The following is an 18,938-nucleotide window of genomic DNA, read 5'->3' as shown; positions in this document are numbered from 1 at the left end:
AATTGGTTTAACTTGCTGACAAAGGACTACAAATCCTCCCTGCCTGCGAAGCAAGCTCTGCTGAAAGGACCTGGGAGAAGGCAATGCTGAGGGTTTGCCCCAGGCTACTCCATCAGAGGCTGCAAACACCGCTGCCAGTAATTCATTCAGCCTGCAACAGTGGGCCAGGAAAGGAAGGGAATAGATTCTGCATTGTTGTGGAGACTTCAGACTGGAAACTACTACAGTCAGTAGCAAAACTTGGAATTTCTTAAAATTGCAGATAAAATTTCTAAGTGTGTAGTACATATGCTGATAATACTTATAATAGCTGTATGATGTAGATATTAATTTGAATATTCTACTGTCTTCTCAAGTAACTCTTGAAACACTAGGGGAAACACAGAATATTGGAAGAAACAACATTATTCCGAAGTCCATCACAAGTAACTGCAATTTCAGCAACCAGATAAGCCACCAGCAAGATCACAGAAAGGCTAGCATGCAATGCATGCAACTGATGCCACTTGTTACTATTTTGTGAGAAAGGGACCTTGTAAACAAGCACTCCTACGCTCTCAGGGGAAATGAGAGGTTCTTATCCTATACAGGCCTTACTAAGGGCTTGTTGAAGGGTCACCATAAGCCACACACTTGCTCAGAGGCAAAAGTCACTTCCTAAAACCCCTCACCTCTCACCACACTGCAGCACAGGCACCCCCAGCTTGGTGTCCAACATTCTAAATGCATCTCTGTGTTCTGCCAGAGTAACAAAGACCACTGCAGGATAGGACTTCAGTGTTTGCCATGTCCTGCTAGGTAGCTCTCGCCAGTCCCTTGTTGAGACCAACACAATAGCATCCTTTTTAATCACTGTACAGAGAAATTATTACCTACCTATCTGATTGTCTGCTACAAATCTGTTCTTAAAGACCCACCTGATTACACACAGCAGGACAATGTAAGTTACCAAAATATGCTTACTCATAACCGCTGTTTCGCTTAGAAATTTAGGGAGAAATTCCTCTACTGCTCTTATCGCATTTGAGGCAAGAGCAGCTCCCATGCTCTTTAATACCAAGCATGCCATAGAAGCCTAACAGGTATGGCATAAGTCAAGAAACCATATTTTTCTCATCTCAACTAATGATGGATATGAAATGTTACCAATCTGAATAATTCCATTGCTCTTCCAGAAAATATCATCTCTGTTGCCATGCAAGATGTTTGCTCTGGCTCCGCCTATAAAGCATATCAAATTCCAGAGTAATAACCGTATCTACAATATGAGATAGCAAATGATGTCACTGGGAGACAGAACTAGTGCCTCCTTTCTTAAAGGAAGCTTTCCTTCCAACAGGACACTCACATAGTACAAGCCATTCAGATCCTCAGCTCATGCTGAAGCAGCATTTGTCAATAAGGATAGTCACATCAGCTAACACAATAATTCCGGGGAACAGAAGAGCAACAATAAAACTGTCACAAGGGACCTGTGGCAGCAAAATGAGAGCCTCACAGTTGACTTTCAACCTCAACTAAGTAATAGATAATCTTGTTCTTGCTGCCCAGCACTTTGCTCTTAGCAGCAAGCTTAGCAGAGCACAGTGAGAAGCGTTAAGCAGCTCGAGACTCTTCTGGACAGAAAATCCTGACACCTGTTTTATTTTATTTTAGGCAGCAAGTGCCTACTTCCTGTTCTGTCAAACCTAACTGCTCTATTTCACAATAAAAGTAACAGTTCAACTCTACATCTTGCCTTTCAACGCACATTAAATCCCATTTTATGTTTCCCAGAATTTTTATGACAGCTCCACAGAAAATAACTCCTGCTTCCCATACGGACACTGCCCGCTTTTCTTCTCCCCATAAATCCAAACACCTTGTACATTGCTGCGTTTCTACAGCTTTCCCTATCTTCTTGAGTTTTGAGCACATCGACACCAGAACTTGATGGGTGCATCCCTCTGAAGCAGAACGGCCACCTGGCAAGCAGTGACAGACAGAGCCTGGTCCCCTGGCTTTCAGAGTGCACTCTGCCTTTTTACACACACAGGGCACTAAATCTAGAGGAGAGTTTCTCATATGTTTCATAGTATCATAGGATTGCTCAGGTTGGAAAAGACTTTCAGGATCATTGAGTCCAACCACAGCCAAACCATACAACCCTAACTCCAACAACCCACCACTAAATCGCCCATCCTCAGCACCACATCCAGATGATTTTTAAACGTATTCAGGGATGGTGACTCAACCACGTCCCTGGGGAGCCTGTTCTCGAGCTTAACGACTCTTTCTGTACAGAAGTTTTTCCCCATATCCAACCTGAACCTCCCCTGGTGCAACTTGAGGCCATTTCACCTTATCACGTCACCAGTGAGAAGCGACCAAGCCCACTCCCGCTACAATCACCTTTCAGGTATTTGAAGAGAGCAATAAGGTGCCCCCTCAGCCTCCTCTTCCCCGGACTAAACAGACCCAGCTCCTCGCACGAGCCCATCCACCCAGCTCCGCAGCGCTCAGCCGAAACGGAGAGCAGCGGGGCCGCGGGAACGTCCCCATCGGGCTGCTCCCTACACCCACACGGATGCTCCGACACAAGGGAAGAAGCAAAGCCTGCAATGGGGGGAACTGCCCGAGCTCCCATCCCGCGTCCCCGCCGCCCGCCGCCCCCGCCCTCCTCACCTGCCCGCAGCAGTACGAACGCCCCGCCGAGCGGGCCCCGGCCCGGGATAAGCGCGGCGCCGCCCCCGCCTGCAGCTCGGGGAGGCGGGGCCGGGCCTCTGGGCTCCGCACCCAAACCTCCATGTTTTACGTGCGGGGCAAGCAGCCGTGGGGGGTGGCTGTCTGCCCTTGGGGCTGCTACCCGCCGGATGCCAGACCGCAGCCAACGCGTCCCGCGGGCGGAGGGGATTTCAAACCGCTGCAGGGAGCGGGTTTCGGGGTTCGTCACACGGGCTCCGGTAGCGGTCGTGGGGATGGAGCGCACGGTCGGTGCGCGTTTCACGTCGAGTATGGAAACGCGCAGGCGATGGCACTGCCTGTTGAGCTGAGAACGTGTAATGCTTTTGCAAAGGAAAGAATCTTTATAAAGCGTAGAAGAACGGTGCCAGACAGACTGTGGGCGGAACTAAAACGGAAAAAGCTAAGCCGTGCTATTACAGATACATTATGCAGGGAACCTAAATGCCCTTCTGCGTTACTGTTATTCTCTGCATAGCTAACAGGACAGAGATCATTTTAGGCAGATAAGATCTACAGGTACCAATTTTTAAGTGCAGAAAAGGATTAATTGTAGAACCATAAAATCGTGAAGGTTGGAAAAGGCCTCTAAGATCATCTAGTCCAACTGTCAGCCACTGTGCCCACTGAACAACTGTCCCTCAGTGCCACATCTGCACGTTTCCTGAACACCTCCAGGGATGGTGACTCCACCGCTTCCCCTGGGCAGCCTGTTCTAATGCCTCACCACTCTAATAATGATTTTTTCCTAATATCCAACCTTAAACACCCCCTTGGTACAACTTAGGGCTATTCCTTCTCATCCTATCTTTGTTACCTGGGAGAAGAGGCCAACCCGCACCTCACCACAGTGTCCTTCCAGGGAGTTGTAGAGAGCAATGAGGTCTCCCTGAGCCTCCTCTTCTCCAGACTGAACAATCCCAGCTCCCTCAGCCACTCCCCATCAGACCTGTGCTCCAGACCCCACACAGCTTTGCTGCCCTTCTCTGGACACACTCCAGGGCTTCAATGTCTTCTTGTAGTGAGGGGCCCAAAACTGAACACAGTGGTGGAGGTGCAGCCTCACCAGTGCTGAGTACAGACCAATTTGGGACAGATCTCTTTTTTTGTTTTGATACTGAGCAAGAAATTGAGGAATAACAGTGGGTTGTAATTGAATATGGGACATTATATAATCCAGTTTCCTAAGTGAATACTAAGGAGAAAAAAAAAACCACCTGTATGTATGAATAAATTCAAATAATGATGAAAAGGCTTCTAGGAGAGGTCCCAGAGTTTTATCTTTTCCAGGTTACTGATTCATGGCATGGTTCCTGAAGACAGCATTAATTGTCTGTCAGCTGCTGATCACAGAGTGACACTGCTGTAGCGCATTTGGAAAGGTCCATCCAGACTGGTAAATGCTCGGTAACACTGTGAGGAGGATTCGAAATGGTTGCCCAAGAGGATTTACTCCCAAAGGAGATCCTTCAACAGAGACTCCTTCCAAACTTATAAGAGTCTTAGTTCAGCTGACACAAGATGATGTGGAGGACACAAGCAGCGCTCCCCCCCAAGCATCTCCTCACATAGCCACATTGATTCCTTTGCAGAGGCAGGAACTGCCGCCTCTGCCCAAGTCCTATCAGATAAAAAAACTACAGCTGCTGTACATTTCTTCCTGCCCATGCCTGATGCTGTAGCTTTGGTTCTGGGAAAGCAATCACAAACCTGTGAAAAATCCTTCAGTGGTGATGCTCTTCTGCTGGCTTATATGGGTAAAGACAGATGCATTCAGAAATGGCTTTTCACATGAGGGAAAATGTTTAGAAAAGACTTGGTGCCTAGCATAAAGCGGTAAAGTCATTGAAAAAGTGCATTTGCTAGTAACAAATATAACAAAATGCAGAAATGAAGTGTTAAAATTGTTAAAAGTATATTTGTGTGAGCAGTGCAGATAGAAAAAAAATCACATATAATGCTTATTGGCCTGAAATGAAGTATTTTGTTTTGTCTACATGTTTTGTTTCCTTGTATTTGCATGACTGTACTGTCGTGCAAAGAATCTGCAAGGTCATGAAAGAGATAGAACTACTAGGATGAGAAGTAGTGGCCATAAGATGCACCAGGAGAGGTTCAGGTTGGATATTAGGAAAGGTTTCTTCTGAGAAAGAGTGGTGAGGTATCAGAACAGGCTGCCCAGGGAGGTGGTGGAGTCACCGTCCTTGGAGGTGTCTGTTTATTCAACAATATAAATGCTGGATGCTCTTGCAGCAAAGTTGGAGATGTCACCTTAAAGTGAATACACTGTGTAGGACTTCCCAAATACTGAGAAAGGCTCTCCAAATCCTTGCTGCAACCAGGGCTCCCCAGAGACTGCAGGTCTGGATGGTGGTAAATTATTATGGCAATTGGCGATGTATATTTCTTAATCACTATAGCTAATCTTATGCAGTAATAATAATTGTTCTGTTATATTTTTGCTCTATCATTTCACTTATTATTTCATTGCTTTATGTAAGTAAACTCACTTCTTTAACTTGATGTCCATGACCTTTGTGCTGACCACAGCCATTGGCAAAACAGTGTTCAAGAAATATGTGGACAATCAGGAATTTGGGGATCTCTTCCTATTTGCAAATAAACACAGTCCCTAGCAGGAATTATTCTGTCTTTTATTTATATATGCATTAATGTTTTGCAAGTATCCTCTGCATTCTTTTCCAATATATCTCCATTCTATTAATGTCCAGATCAGCTTCCTTCCCTCCGTAGCCTTTTTATTTAATCCCAGTCTGAGTTATTTTTACTCCCTGTTTCCTAGCACTACTTCTTAGACTGAGATCCTGTCATTTCCACATCTCTGTCTTTCTATTCTCAGCATTAATTCATCTCACTTGAACAATCTCCGCCTTGTCACCTTATTCCTATTTTCTTTGCTTAGTTCATCACAATGTCAGCAATGAAAGCTTTGCTCTCCCCCTTCCCAGGACACCCAAAGCTATTGAATCTCCAAGCTTTATTTTCTAGAAATGTCACTGTCAATTCCTAGCTCTTGTATGCACTATGAACCCTTTTTAAAAAGCTACTCTCCATCCTCCTTGTTTATATTCATTTCTTTTAATCCCCCCCTGATGTTTCCCGGTTCTCCAGCCTTTCTTCACACAACCTCCCTAGTTCCTTGTGCTCCTCTCTCCCTCTGGTCTCCTGGAATTCAGCAGCTGCCATCAAATTTAACTGCCTCTGTTGATTATCTTGAGCTATTCTTGTGCCTAGAGGTAGTGGAACTAGAATTTGTTCTGCTTAGATGTAGTGTGATCAATTTAGTGTGGGTAATTATAGTATTTAGAGAGGATAGAATCTTTACAAATATTTAAATATTAAAAACTGGCCCTCTTTTGGAACAAAAGCACACTACATTTTTAGAATTTCAGAGTAGGTAAGAGTAGACGCAGGTCGGAAATATATCCTCTAATTTTCCTGAATTCACTCTCACTTCACTACAGAACAAGAGTTTGTCCTTCACATAAATGGCTGAAAGCTCAATAAGCATTTGGTAGGGTCAACTAAGAGCTGAGCATAGCCTGTAGAATAAAAATACTAAATTTTATTTTATTTTATTTTATTTTATTTTATTTTATTTTATTTTATTTTATTTTATTTTATTTTATTTTATTTTATTTTATCTTTGCCTCTAGATGGTGACAATCATATCCCAACCTGCTGTAAAAAAGGTTCAGGGAAAAGGTAGGAAACAATACCTATAAATATCACCCCAAATATATAGAGAGGTTAAGGAATGTCGCAGTAGTTACTTCCTGTTTTCTGGATTGCAACATTTGTGGTACAACAGCAAAGACATATATACGTATTTTCTCTGATAACTCATCACCATTCAATGCAAAAAGAGCCAAGCCCAGTGCTGGCATGAGCAGTCACAATACTAGTGATGACCTTAAGTGTGCATCTTTTAACAGGACTGAAGCATATTTCATTCATTTGTCCTGCGGTGATGTTGCTGATGGACACAAATGAAAATTACAGTGCTATTAACAATTATGTGTACCTGAATACACAGTTATTTTCTAAGCTCACACACATATAGACACAATAAAGTACGGCTTTATCAGATCAGATATTTTGCCTGCACATATGCTATACAACTCATGTTGTGGTTGGACTACAGTCACTACTGAGGTCTCCACTTCAGAGCACTTCTACCAATGGTCCCTGAAGGGTTCTCGTAGTATCACTACAAGCATTATAAACCTTATTCACACTTAAATCCCAATATAAACTTTGTGACATAATTCAGGTCTTGATTGTGAAGAGGTTAGGCAGCCCTGCACTAGTTATTACTTCAGTTAAATACTGTAATGACAGCATTCTTTCTATTGCAAGCTGTTGAGTGGGAGTATATGTGGCAATTGCCTGAGTGGGTAGAATGTGCACAAATGAAAATGAAGTAGATAAGCTGTAATATCAAGTGTGGGTGACATGCCTCCTTTTCACACCCTTGCAGCTTGCCACGCAGAATGTACACATGAAACAAGGCTGAAGGCTTACAGGAACATGAGATTTCCTGAATGGATCCATTTAGGATGCATTTTATTTCAGGATACTGTTTGTTTGTTTGGTTGGTTGGTTGGTTGGTTGGTTGGTTGGTTTTTTTTTGAATTTGCTTTTAATTTTGTTTAATTTTGTTGTATTCTATCAAGTAATTTTCATTTCAACATTTATGAAAATGCATAAAACGGATTTTTTTTAATGAAATACATCTTTATCTTCATCATTAAGAAAAAAAATGCATGAATTAGAATCTTAACAGCAGCAGAAATAAAAGGTTGAAATCTGTTTGAGTTTGTTGAGAACTGGAACATTAGAGAACACATTTATTTTTATAAGGGAATATATGGCATCTTCATTTCAGGTTATAGGAGTGTGCCATTCATAACTAAAACCAGAAAACCCAGCCAGAAACGTGAAACCTCACATACAGACTGATGAGAAGTGATCACAGAATCATAAAATGGCCTGGGTTGAAAAGGAACTCAAAGATCCTCTAGTTTCAACCCCCCTGCCATGGGCATGGTCACCATCCACTAGAGCAGGCTGCCCAGAGCCACATCCAGCCTTGCCTTGAATGCCTTCAGGGATGGGACATCCACAGCCTCTCTGGGCAACCTGTTCCAGTCATCACCGCCCTCTGAGTGAAAAACTTCCTCCTAACATCTAACCTAAATCTCCCCTGTCTTAATTAAAAACCGTTGCCCCTTGTCCTATCACTATCAACCCATGCAGTAACCTATCAACACAGGTTGTAAACAATTGTTCCCCCTACTGTTGATGTGCTCCTTTCAAGTACTGGAAGGCCACAGTGAGGTCTCCCAGGTCAGACAGTGTAGTCAAATTTCTTCCTCAGGCAGTTTTTCTATGATATAAAATACAACAGATAGATACCTTCATTACATGTTAGATCCAGTGTCACTGAGACATTTGAACAGGTTGTGTAATAAGTCATTTATAGCCAGAGCAGATGCATGTTTGTCACAGAATCATAAGGGAAGGACTGGCAGGGATGATAGGTGATCAGGTTCATCCCTTTGCCCAAGGCACTGATTCTGTGTCTTCAGAGATGTTTGTCTGCCTCAGTCTAAAAATAATCCAGCGGTGAAGATTACCCCTCAACACTACAAGCTGATTATTATTTTGTTATGACTATTCTGTAAAGCAAACAGGTGTTTCAGAAGATGGAGAGTTTGGGAGGTCCTTTGGGAGGGATCTGAAAGACGATGAGTTAAAGCATCTTAGCGCTGCGTTAAAATTAGGAGCAATCACAGCTGCACATGCATTTTCCTCATGGTAATTTCAGATGTTTCTTTCATGCCATGTGGAATAAAAAAATACGACTTCTTCAGGAGTACATAAAATGAAGGAATCTTTGCAATAAAACAATAATAAATCATGCTTTCAAATAATTTCTGAAAAGCGATGCTCACTATCACCTGAACAGAGTCTGAAAAACAGGGGAAAAATTAACTATATATTTCAATAAGAAAGTGAATCCAAAAGATCATACTTCCTTAATTAGACCAATTTAAAATCATTTTTCTGTCCTGCATGTCTATCAATCCTTGCTTCCTTTAAAAAAAGTACTGAAGTGCTACTTGAATTTAGGTGTTATATTTCTTTTGTGTTAATTTTTAGATTTTCAGTGACAAGATACACTTTGTACCTAATCAAAACTAGGATTTTCAAGGCCTCACTGACTAGTAAGGAACTGAGTTACTGATTTACATTACAGTGATTTTATTCCTGCTTAGATTTACTGATAACTCAGGTTATATTTACAGCTGCAATAGCTTCTAAAAAAATCTATTTAAAAATTAAAAAATTAACTCAATATGTCTGTAAAACAAGACCTTCCCATTTTTTTGCACAGCCATGTTTCAGAATAGAGCCTGAATTTAGTAGACATGCTGCAATTTGTCAGACTAGAAAACATTTATTTTATATCATTCACTGTACCGAAGATCTTTCTATTAGCAAAGCATGTTCAAAAAAGCAGCATCCTTAATTCTTATTCACATTTGAGGACTTTTTACATTTCTCTAGCAGTGTGAATGCACTTGAAAATCTGCTTATTATTCATATATCTTCAGGGCTTCTTCATAATGTTAGAGAAGGGTATGTGAGAGGGATTCTATAAAAAGATGGAGTACATGTATATACATATATATATATATGTAATGTAACTACTTTCATTTTTAAAATACATATTGTATTTTCACATGCACTGTTCATTCCTCTGCCCACATTTTGAATGTGTGTGTGCTCAGTTACTGAAGCTCAAATAACTCTAATTAGAAAAATAGTCCTTTTCATATTTTTTTTTCCACTGGGGATATTTTGTAGCAAGGATTGCTTCCACCTGTTTGACAATTGAATCAATTTCCTTTTCCTATCTGGATGTCTTTAGAGTTTTTTTCTAGACAGTACTGAAGTGATTTCCAGATACTGACGAATAAGGAGCTGAGCCACAGAGCAGTCATCAGCCAGTATGAGCTACGGTGGTGTTTCCAGTCAAGGACAAAGGTCATTCTGTCTCTCTTGTTGCAGGAAAATATATAGGAGGTAACAACCACAGGCCAGGGGTATTTTCATCAATAATTTCCAGCTTTGCCTTTGAGAAAGTTATGGGATCTTGACCAATCCGATATATTCTTGTACATGGTGGTTAAAATTGTATTTGATAAATTAACATGCATATTCCCAAAGTTTTTATTCTTGATTAAAAAGGAAGAATAATTAAGTAAATTGTTTGATATCTGCAAAGTGCACCAGATCATAGTATGTTCTTGAACCTTCCCATCTGCTTAGCTTTTTTTTTAACCATCCTGAACTCTATTAGAATTGAAGGAGTCTCTCCTTTTTTTTTTCTTAGTTCAATCAAGAACTTGACTATCTGTAGCTCACTTGGAAGCTAACTTAGGCATTTCAGTTTTTCATTATGCTCACAAATATGTGTATTTCAATATTTTAATATTTCTGTACCCAGATGTACACAACTTTTTAAAGGAACTGTCCAATTTGTTGCCATCTGTGAAACCACGTCATTCACTAAGGTCTGATTTTATCAGTCACAGACTTCCTGAATCTACTTTTCAAGCCCCTGGAAATGTATTTATCATTACATGTATTCAGAAAGCTGTTTTTTCCAACAAGAGTATGACTATAAAGTGGGAAAAAATCAAGGCCAATGTAGCTTCTTCTTCAAATGTAGTACTCTTTTGGTTGAGTACTTCTGACACAATTAATTTCCAGAAGCAATGCTAAAGTTTAATCTGGGGGTTTAAATTACCAATTCTGCTTCCTAAACCTCACAATTCTGAGGCAGATATCAAGAGTGCCATCTCTTTTTGCCTCCACAGCACTGTTGTTTGTTGTTTTTTTTTTCAGATGATCTGGTAAGCTGATTACATTAGCAGCCAATAAATCCAGAGGTATAGCCATCTCCACATCAAGGAAGTGCAACTACAGAACAGATTGTTGAAAGGCTTATTATGACACTGCTGATTTCTGTTGTCACAGTTCATGACAGTTCGAACTCCATTTGTGGCCTCCATGAGGAAGATATGTATGCTGCCATTCTTCTGCCTATGTCCCATCTATAATACCATACTATTCCCAGCTGCTGTGCCACTACTGAGGCTCTAGGGAGAGTTCTACTAGCTGTAAAGACTTCCAGGTTTGGGTCAATAACTGTGAACAGCTCCTTAGGGTCACCCATAAAGTTAACAAGCTTATAAACAGACATTTGAAGAAAATAAAAAAAAAGAACATGAATTCCCCCAAATTGAGTCCTCTGAAGTAGACTGCCTTTATGGAAATTCTTCTTGCTATTCTTCCTCTCTCCTTCAGAATCTACTAGGAATATAAATTCTGTGGTTCTGACAATGGACAAGGGTCTGACTGCCGTCAGTTTTTGTCCTGTGTACTTAAACATCTGACACAAGAGGGATCACAACCTACCTCTTTACTGTAAGGCTGGAAATTTTCAAGCTTTAAAAACACCAGCATGCAAATATGTATATGGATAGTGCACCTTGAAGAAGTTCAGCTGCTTTGCTAAGAAGAATACTCAGAGCTGGCATAATCTGTCTAGTTCTTAACACAGGAGCAACTTTGATACAGAATACTGAGGATTCAGAGCTGTCTCATGTTAGCAGTGCTCCTAGTTTTCTGGTCTTGGTTAAAAAAAGAAAATAGTTTGTTAATCCCTAAGGACCTAAGGAGTGAAATAATTCTATAGTAATATTAAAGAAATATCTATATGTTCTTATATGCCCTATTATCACCTCTAATTGTTAGGTAAATAAGGGTCCTAAATAGCATACTCCCTAGTGATTTGGTCACAGTATTACAGATTTCGTCTTGAATTAATGTCCTCTATCAGTTGCTCCCCTAGGCCTTGTGACTGCCTCTCCCTCCTGAGACTCAGCCCCACAGCTGAGATCATTCTTATATTCATCCATCTGATACTGAATCTCCATGTAACTCCAAACCTAAAAATTCAACTTGACAAGAAAATACCATTGTTTCTTGTGTTTTCCTACTCCCATCATCCTCCGGCTGCCCCATTCCTGCAGGTGTGCAAGGCCAAGTTGGATGAAGCCCTGGGCAAACTAATATTGTGCCTGATTTAGTGTTTGGCAGGTGGGTTGGAACTAAATGATCTTTGAAGTCCCTTCCAACCCAAGCCATTCTGTGATTCAGGTAGGAAGCAAATTACATTTTTACCGCTTCTGTTGGAAACACACAGGTATTCCCACAATGAACCAATGAGTGAAAGAATGCATGAAAAAAATGCCCTTTTTAATATCCTGACTCAAGGTAAATATATTTAAAATACCTCTTCTTATGCTCTTACTCATTGTCTTTCTATTCCTAAAATACCTTTTGGAGACTAGTCTTAAAAACGTGGGGTGTTTGCTGAGACACATCTACATTTAAGAGCAGCAGTCATTACAATTCACTACAACATCATGAGATGTAGACAGATTGATAGATAGATGGACTACTTAGTTGATACAAGTTTCAGAAGTTCTGCTTTATAGTAATATAGACCACAGACCCATAAAAATATCTCTCATCTGTTATACCTCATAGGGTTGTCAGAACAGTATCTTTTTTGTCTGAATAATTCACCAAACATTATTCAACATTCTGCTACATTTGCAGCTGTGAGTAGCCAATAAGAAAATAAAGAGTAGATTTTTATTTCCGTCCCTCGGTTATTATGAAAATGCACCTGCTGACCATCACAAATGTGGCCAGCCTGGGAAGCTGCTTTAAATCAGAGACTTCCTCAAGATGCAAGCTCCTTTTGCATTCTGGTCAGAAGTTACCTGGGTCATTAAAGTAAAAGTAGAAAACAAAACCATTAACTGATTTCACATCTGTGGGTCAAGACCATCTTTGAAACTAATAGGACTGCCATTTGTTTAGGTGCTCTAAGTTGTAGAGCTGATATTAAAGGCATACTTTGTAAACAGTTTAATCAAAGCTATAGCAAATAATTAACTCCTCTATTAACACCACCCAGGTGTGGAAATAATTTTATTAATCATCTGGGTGAGAGCAGTGCTTGTAAATAATATTGCATAAGAGTTACCGTAAAGACTTTTTCCATCCTTATTTTTCTTTTTTAAAATGTATTTAAGTATATGTAGATACAGACTGAACTTTTGGGTTTTGTAACTTTTCTATAAAGAGTTCCATAAATTTTCCTACTTCACAATAAAGTTTCAGAATAGCAACATCAATGTTAAAAGTATTTTTTCATTGGTTTGAATAAATAAACCAATTTTATAGGGATAGAGTATCTAGACAATGTATATTTTTATTGATTTTACTTGCTTGGTGGATGCTTGAATTATTTGTTGTTTTTCTAAAAGTAAACTTTGGTATAGGTAATAACTGTGATAACATTTTTGAGTTTTTGAACTGAAGATCTCTTAATGTACCACTGACATTTCATGTTTCAATGTTAGTTCAGCATAAACTCATATTAAAAAGTCTCTTACTTTAAAATTGATTCAGCACATTTTCTCATTCTGAAACTGATTTCACTCCCTCTCACATTAGGGTGTGAAAGCCCAAGTTAAGTTGAAAAGGAGAGAAATATTTATAAAGGTGGATTCCACGGAGTAAAAAAGACATAAATAACAAGATAAACATGGAGTATGTGCCTCACATAGTGTATCTGCACCCATTTGTACCAACTAATGTATGTGGCCAACAGAGGGAAAATTTTGTCGTGTTTATTTATGTAAGAGAGCAGTTGATTTTGCAATAGCTAGACTAAGATTGGTTATTTGTGACTTTACGTTAGCAAATCTTACTGTCATTTCTACTTAATCCTTCTTTGTGTAAAGTACTTGTAAAAGATACAAATTTAGGTCATAAGAATTCTACATATATAACACAGACTTCTGAAAACCCTAATGGGACAAAATCTTGTATTTCTCACTAAGGGGATTTTTAGAGCATATAAGTAAGTATGCATGTGTGACATCCTTTGATATCTTAATTATTAACATATATCAGCTGGAGAGTTGCATGACAAATGTGTTTCCCTCCATGTAATAGTGGGAGTTGCATCATTCGTTGGAGTAATCTGTTGATATCCTACAAGACTAGATTTATTTTAATGCAAGGTTACCATTCCACATTTCACTCCTCCAACTGGGTAATGAATATTTTCTTTTCCTTATATTACACAAAATTATTCCCAGTCCTTTGAAAGGGACAATAATTACCTTGTGTTAAAGCCCTGGCACGTAAAACTGGTAGCCTGCCTTATGTTTAAAACTGCTGAAAGCGTGATGATTACTCCTAGCATAAATGGGGACTTTGTGGGAGGTTAGAGACTGTTTCTGAAAAAAAAAAACAAAATCATTAGGGTAAACCAATTGAGCATTTGATTGAGTGTTCCAGTCCTGTTGACATGCTATTATAACTGGGTAAAGATAAATAAGTGTCTCAGGCTTTTCCCAGTTATGAAAATAATAATAATAATAATAATAAAATAAATCTCAAATTTGGAGTGTACAGTATCTTTTTCATCTCCTTTGTTGTATGGCAAATGAAAACAAAAGAGTTGTTAAGATTTTGGAAAAAAAAAAATCTAGGTGTCATAAGAGTGATCTGAGATGTACAAAAGCATTGACTACAGGGACTCATAGTCTCCTGATCTCAGAATATCCACCCTATTATCATCCAAACAAATTATGTTCCACCATTTCCAAATTCTAAGCAGGCTCACATAACATTCAGTGGAAATCCTGGGAGAAACTGAAATACAGTATAGAATCATAAAATTCCAGTACAGAGACCCTGAGAGGTTATCTTGTCCATCTTGGCTCTAAAGAAAGTTCAGCTACTTCTGCTTATCCCTCACTGACAGATATGTCACATTTCAAATGAAAAAGTGGGCAGCCTTGTTGTCCAGAGAGAACAGAACTCAATCCCATGACTTCTCACTACAAGATGCTAAAGTCTACCACTAAATCTCATTTTCTGGGAATGCCGCCTTACTATTGTATTTCATATCTTTCATATTTTCTTGCTTGCAGCGTATTTAGTTCTTCAGGCAACATCTGCATCTTCCCAGGCAAAATCTTAGCTGTCTGAATATGTTTAAGCTTGAAATAGTAGTAAGTGCACCTCTACAATTGTTCTTCTACCTCCACTTCTGTGATAGATCAGCAGATTTTTCTGATAATTGAATTTCAGGATGTCTCTAACTTCCTAATTCATTGCAAAGCCATACGTGGACATAATATAAAGAGAGGTTTTGCTTCCTTCTATTTGTACATTGTGTCTAGCATCCTAAGACACGACCATACCTTTTTTCAGAGGAGAGAGGTATTTTTATTCTCCCTAGTATCTTTGTAGAAACTGAGAAAAATTATTTGTGTTTTTAGTTACTTCCTGAAATCCATTCCTTTGGCTATGTGCAGATGTGTAAGAAACTCTTTAATAAAGCTTCTCATAGATAGTATTCTCTGATGCAGACTCCCAGTTTTCATTGGCCTGAAGTGTCACTGGTGATCCATTTTCAATGCAGTATTTGCAGACACCTCTTGGTATTTAAAACACCATGTAACTTGCCATGTCTTGTCCTGATTAGTGCTGTGTCACACATGTTCTCAGAGCATTACTGCAAACCCTCTGATGAGGGTAGTAGGTGTTAATACAATACAAAGCCCTCTCTTTCTTTGTCACAGGGCCTCATACAGTCAGTATTCAGTTCTTGATATATGTGGTAGAGCAGGAACTGGCCTTCAGGCAGCTGCATGAAGTGGCAGGACACTGGTCTCAGTCTTTGCATTCCTGGAAAGTAATAATTGCTCTGTAAGATCAGTGGCATAACCCTCTAAAAAAGGGATGTCATAGATTCTTAAAGAGTATAGATCTCCAAATGTGTTTTGAAACAACTACAATTACATTTTTTGGTCATCCTGAGATCATAGCAATTTCTCAATTAAGGTTCTTGATAAAGAAGTCCTAAGTGATAGGACAAGGGGGAATAGTTTTAAATGAACACAGGGGGAGATTCAGGTTAGATGTTAAGAGGAAGTTCTTCACTCAGACAGTGGTGATGCACTGGAACAGGTTGCCCAGAGAGGCTGTGGATGCCCCATCCCTGGAGGCATTCCAGGCAGGGCTGGATGTGGCTCTGGGCAGCCTGCTCTAGTGGTTGGTGACCCTGCCCATGGCAGGGGGGTTGAGACTAGATGATCTTTGAGGTCCTTCTCAACCCAGGCCATTCTGTGGTTTTATGATAAAGGGCACTGGCGAGCTCGTCTTACAGTTTTGCTAAAAATCCAAGTGAATGACCACATTGTACACAGACATTTATTCTCCAACACATCATTTGCTGGTGGAAGTATGAAAACTCTGTTCCCTTAGTTTTCATATACTGAATCTAAATTTCATTGTTCACGGTTTTTGATGAAATGCAAGACCAGAACTTTTCTTCCATCTACAAATTCAAACCCTCACTGCTCTCACTATGATTTTTCTTAAGTAGATATGGTCATGAATAAGACTATCTTCTATTCAAAATATATTTTAAGTTCTTTAATCATAACTTTAAAGCAATATTGTTGCAACATGAGGTTTCCAACCACAGCTCCACTTTACTTTGCTTTCCTGCTTGACCACTGTTTTGATATGTAAATCTCTCTTCTTTGTAATATTATGATTACAAATATTTTTATTGCCTTTCTTTCCTCACAGTTAATGCCATGAAAAATTAATTGCTCAGTAAAAGCAATCTCTGACAACTTACCCAGTACAGATAGGAGACACTTTGTTTGCCAGATGAACGAACCACATTGTAATTTTGAACAAAAATATAACCAGAAAAAAAAAAAAAGCAACAAGGATACTTTTCAATTTAAAAATCTTCCTTTATTTTTCTAACATCTGTCAGAAAGTCTGATCTCGCTGATTCTTTCTATTTGCAGAATATATGTAAAATGAGTTGTGGTTTCTCAGGGGTTTCCTTTTTGTACTTTAAAACTGTAGAGATAGCTACAAGAGATGAGAGACAGCCTGTTGTTTCCTGATTCCTCAGAGCTGCTTCAAAGCCCTATGCTTCTAGTTCTTGGGGTCCTATGACCATCCTCAGCAGGGAGCACAATGAACCTGAAGTGATGACAGTGTCTTACTTGATCCAAGCAACAGGAGGAATCTCTCAAATGGGATGTTTGAACCCTAATAGTCCCATTGAGACGAGAGAAAACATGGTAGCTAGTCCAGAGTGGATGTCTCTTTGCCCACAATACTAGTACTGTACACTGGCTATTCAAACTGAATTTTAGCCAAGCCATGGAAAACTTTTGGAAAGTTCTCAGAATTTTATCCCACAGAGAGTTTAAAAAAACTACTGTGGTTAATTATGCACAATAGTAACCCTGTAACTTCATCTCCTCTTACTCTCAACTGATTTAATTCAACCTCCTTTTAAATATATATATATTTCTAGTTACCCACTGAATTAAGTACTCTGCTCCTAATTCTAATTTCAGAAATCTCTCCTTTCTTCGTCCCAGATGTTCGAAGGTCCCGGAATAATGGTTCACAATCTTTTGGATTCCAACGGGTAATTCAAGCAGGAGATACAGGACATAAGTCAGTAACCACCCCCAGGTGGCTCACAAGGTAACACCTTGAGAAAAACAAGATGTCCACAATGTAGTCTGCATGTCCAAATTAGTCTTGATCTGTTACAACTTTTTCTCAAAACGGTTAAGTTACCTCAGGCTGTTTTATCAAGGAGAGCTGGATCAACCAAATCTAAACACGAAATCAAATGAGAAAAACATTTTTCTTCTTGTTTTCTTCCTGCTGTGTTCAGCAGAGCTGAAATTTGTACTTCCTAGGTAAAATAAGTGAACTTTCAATGATGAAAAAACTAACAGGAGCAAGTTACCAAACTCCTATTTGTGATATAAAAGCAAAGAGCTGAAAAGAATAAATGGGGACAAACCAAGCCTCTAGAAGTCTGAAGTATATCCAGGTGGCTATTGGAGAAGCCCACAGAATATTCCACTTGCAATGACACACAGTCCTTCCACATCACCAATGATAAGAATTTTAAAAAGAGGTCAAGAGCCATAGTAATTAGGTGTCACAAATGCAAAACAGGACAGATTAAGGGAGTTGTCAATGATAGAGATATTTGCAACAAGAAGAATTTGCTACAGAAATCTCCCAGATGATAACATAATCCCTGCCCAGTGCTTAGAGCAGGTGGGAGAAACCTGTTGTCCCTGCAAAACTGACGTAGGGAAAAGGTCACTATTGACTATGAATCTGGCACACATTATGAGCACAGAAGCAGGACACACTGTAAATACATCTTGGCAATGTTAATGTCAATAGAAACACAAAGATCTTTTGTCCTACAAGCCCAGGGTTAGGAAAGAAGTTGAAGAAAGCCTCCTGTCCTCCTCTGAAGATAAGCACCAAAAGCACTAACACATGGAATCAATGTCATGCTTGGATTATATTATAGAAGTGTAAATAGAAGTGAGGTACCTGTGGAGGTAATAACATTGCAATATGCAAGAACTTACTTTTCTCTCTAAGGATTTTCACTGTGACCATTCAAAACAATATTTCAGTCAGTTTTAAAACCCTTTGTTTTTCACACTCAGTAGCTCATTTAGAATATTATTTCAGACCTTGTTCTTCAGATATGCTTTCTATTTCACTTTTACTCATTACCAAGATAGCCAGTTGAAATAGTGCCAATATTGTCCTTTAACAGTACTTCACATTTTACCCTATCTGCAGTTGTGGTTTGTTCCCTGCTTCCCTTTCCCCTTGCTCATTTGATCTACCATTTAGGTCAAAAAGGGCATATACTTTAAGTAGCTTATATTCAATTCCTTACCCCTCCTAGTTTGATCTCAGCATCTCTGGTAACAACCAACGTATTGCAACTGTTTGCAACATCCTCTTCATCCTGTATGCTGCTACCACATTCTTATTGTCACTCTGCCTGTATGACTCGGGCCAGATATTGGCGCAGCTTGTTCTGTGTTTCGTTAGAATACTTTTCTTGAAAGCAAAATGAAATCTCATCTGATCCCTCCCCAGCAACTCCTCTAGTGCATGTACAATCCTAATTGACAATGGTGTGTCCCACCATACTTCTCCAT

This window comes from Cyrtonyx montezumae, unplaced genomic scaffold (assembly GCF_038088225.1).
Source record: "Cyrtonyx montezumae isolate F1298 unplaced genomic scaffold, pur_monq_1.0 scaffold_8, whole genome shotgun sequence".
Classification (NCBI taxonomy): Eukaryota; Metazoa; Chordata; class Aves; order Galliformes; family Odontophoridae; genus Cyrtonyx; species Cyrtonyx montezumae.
This window is presented reverse-complemented; position numbering follows the sequence as displayed.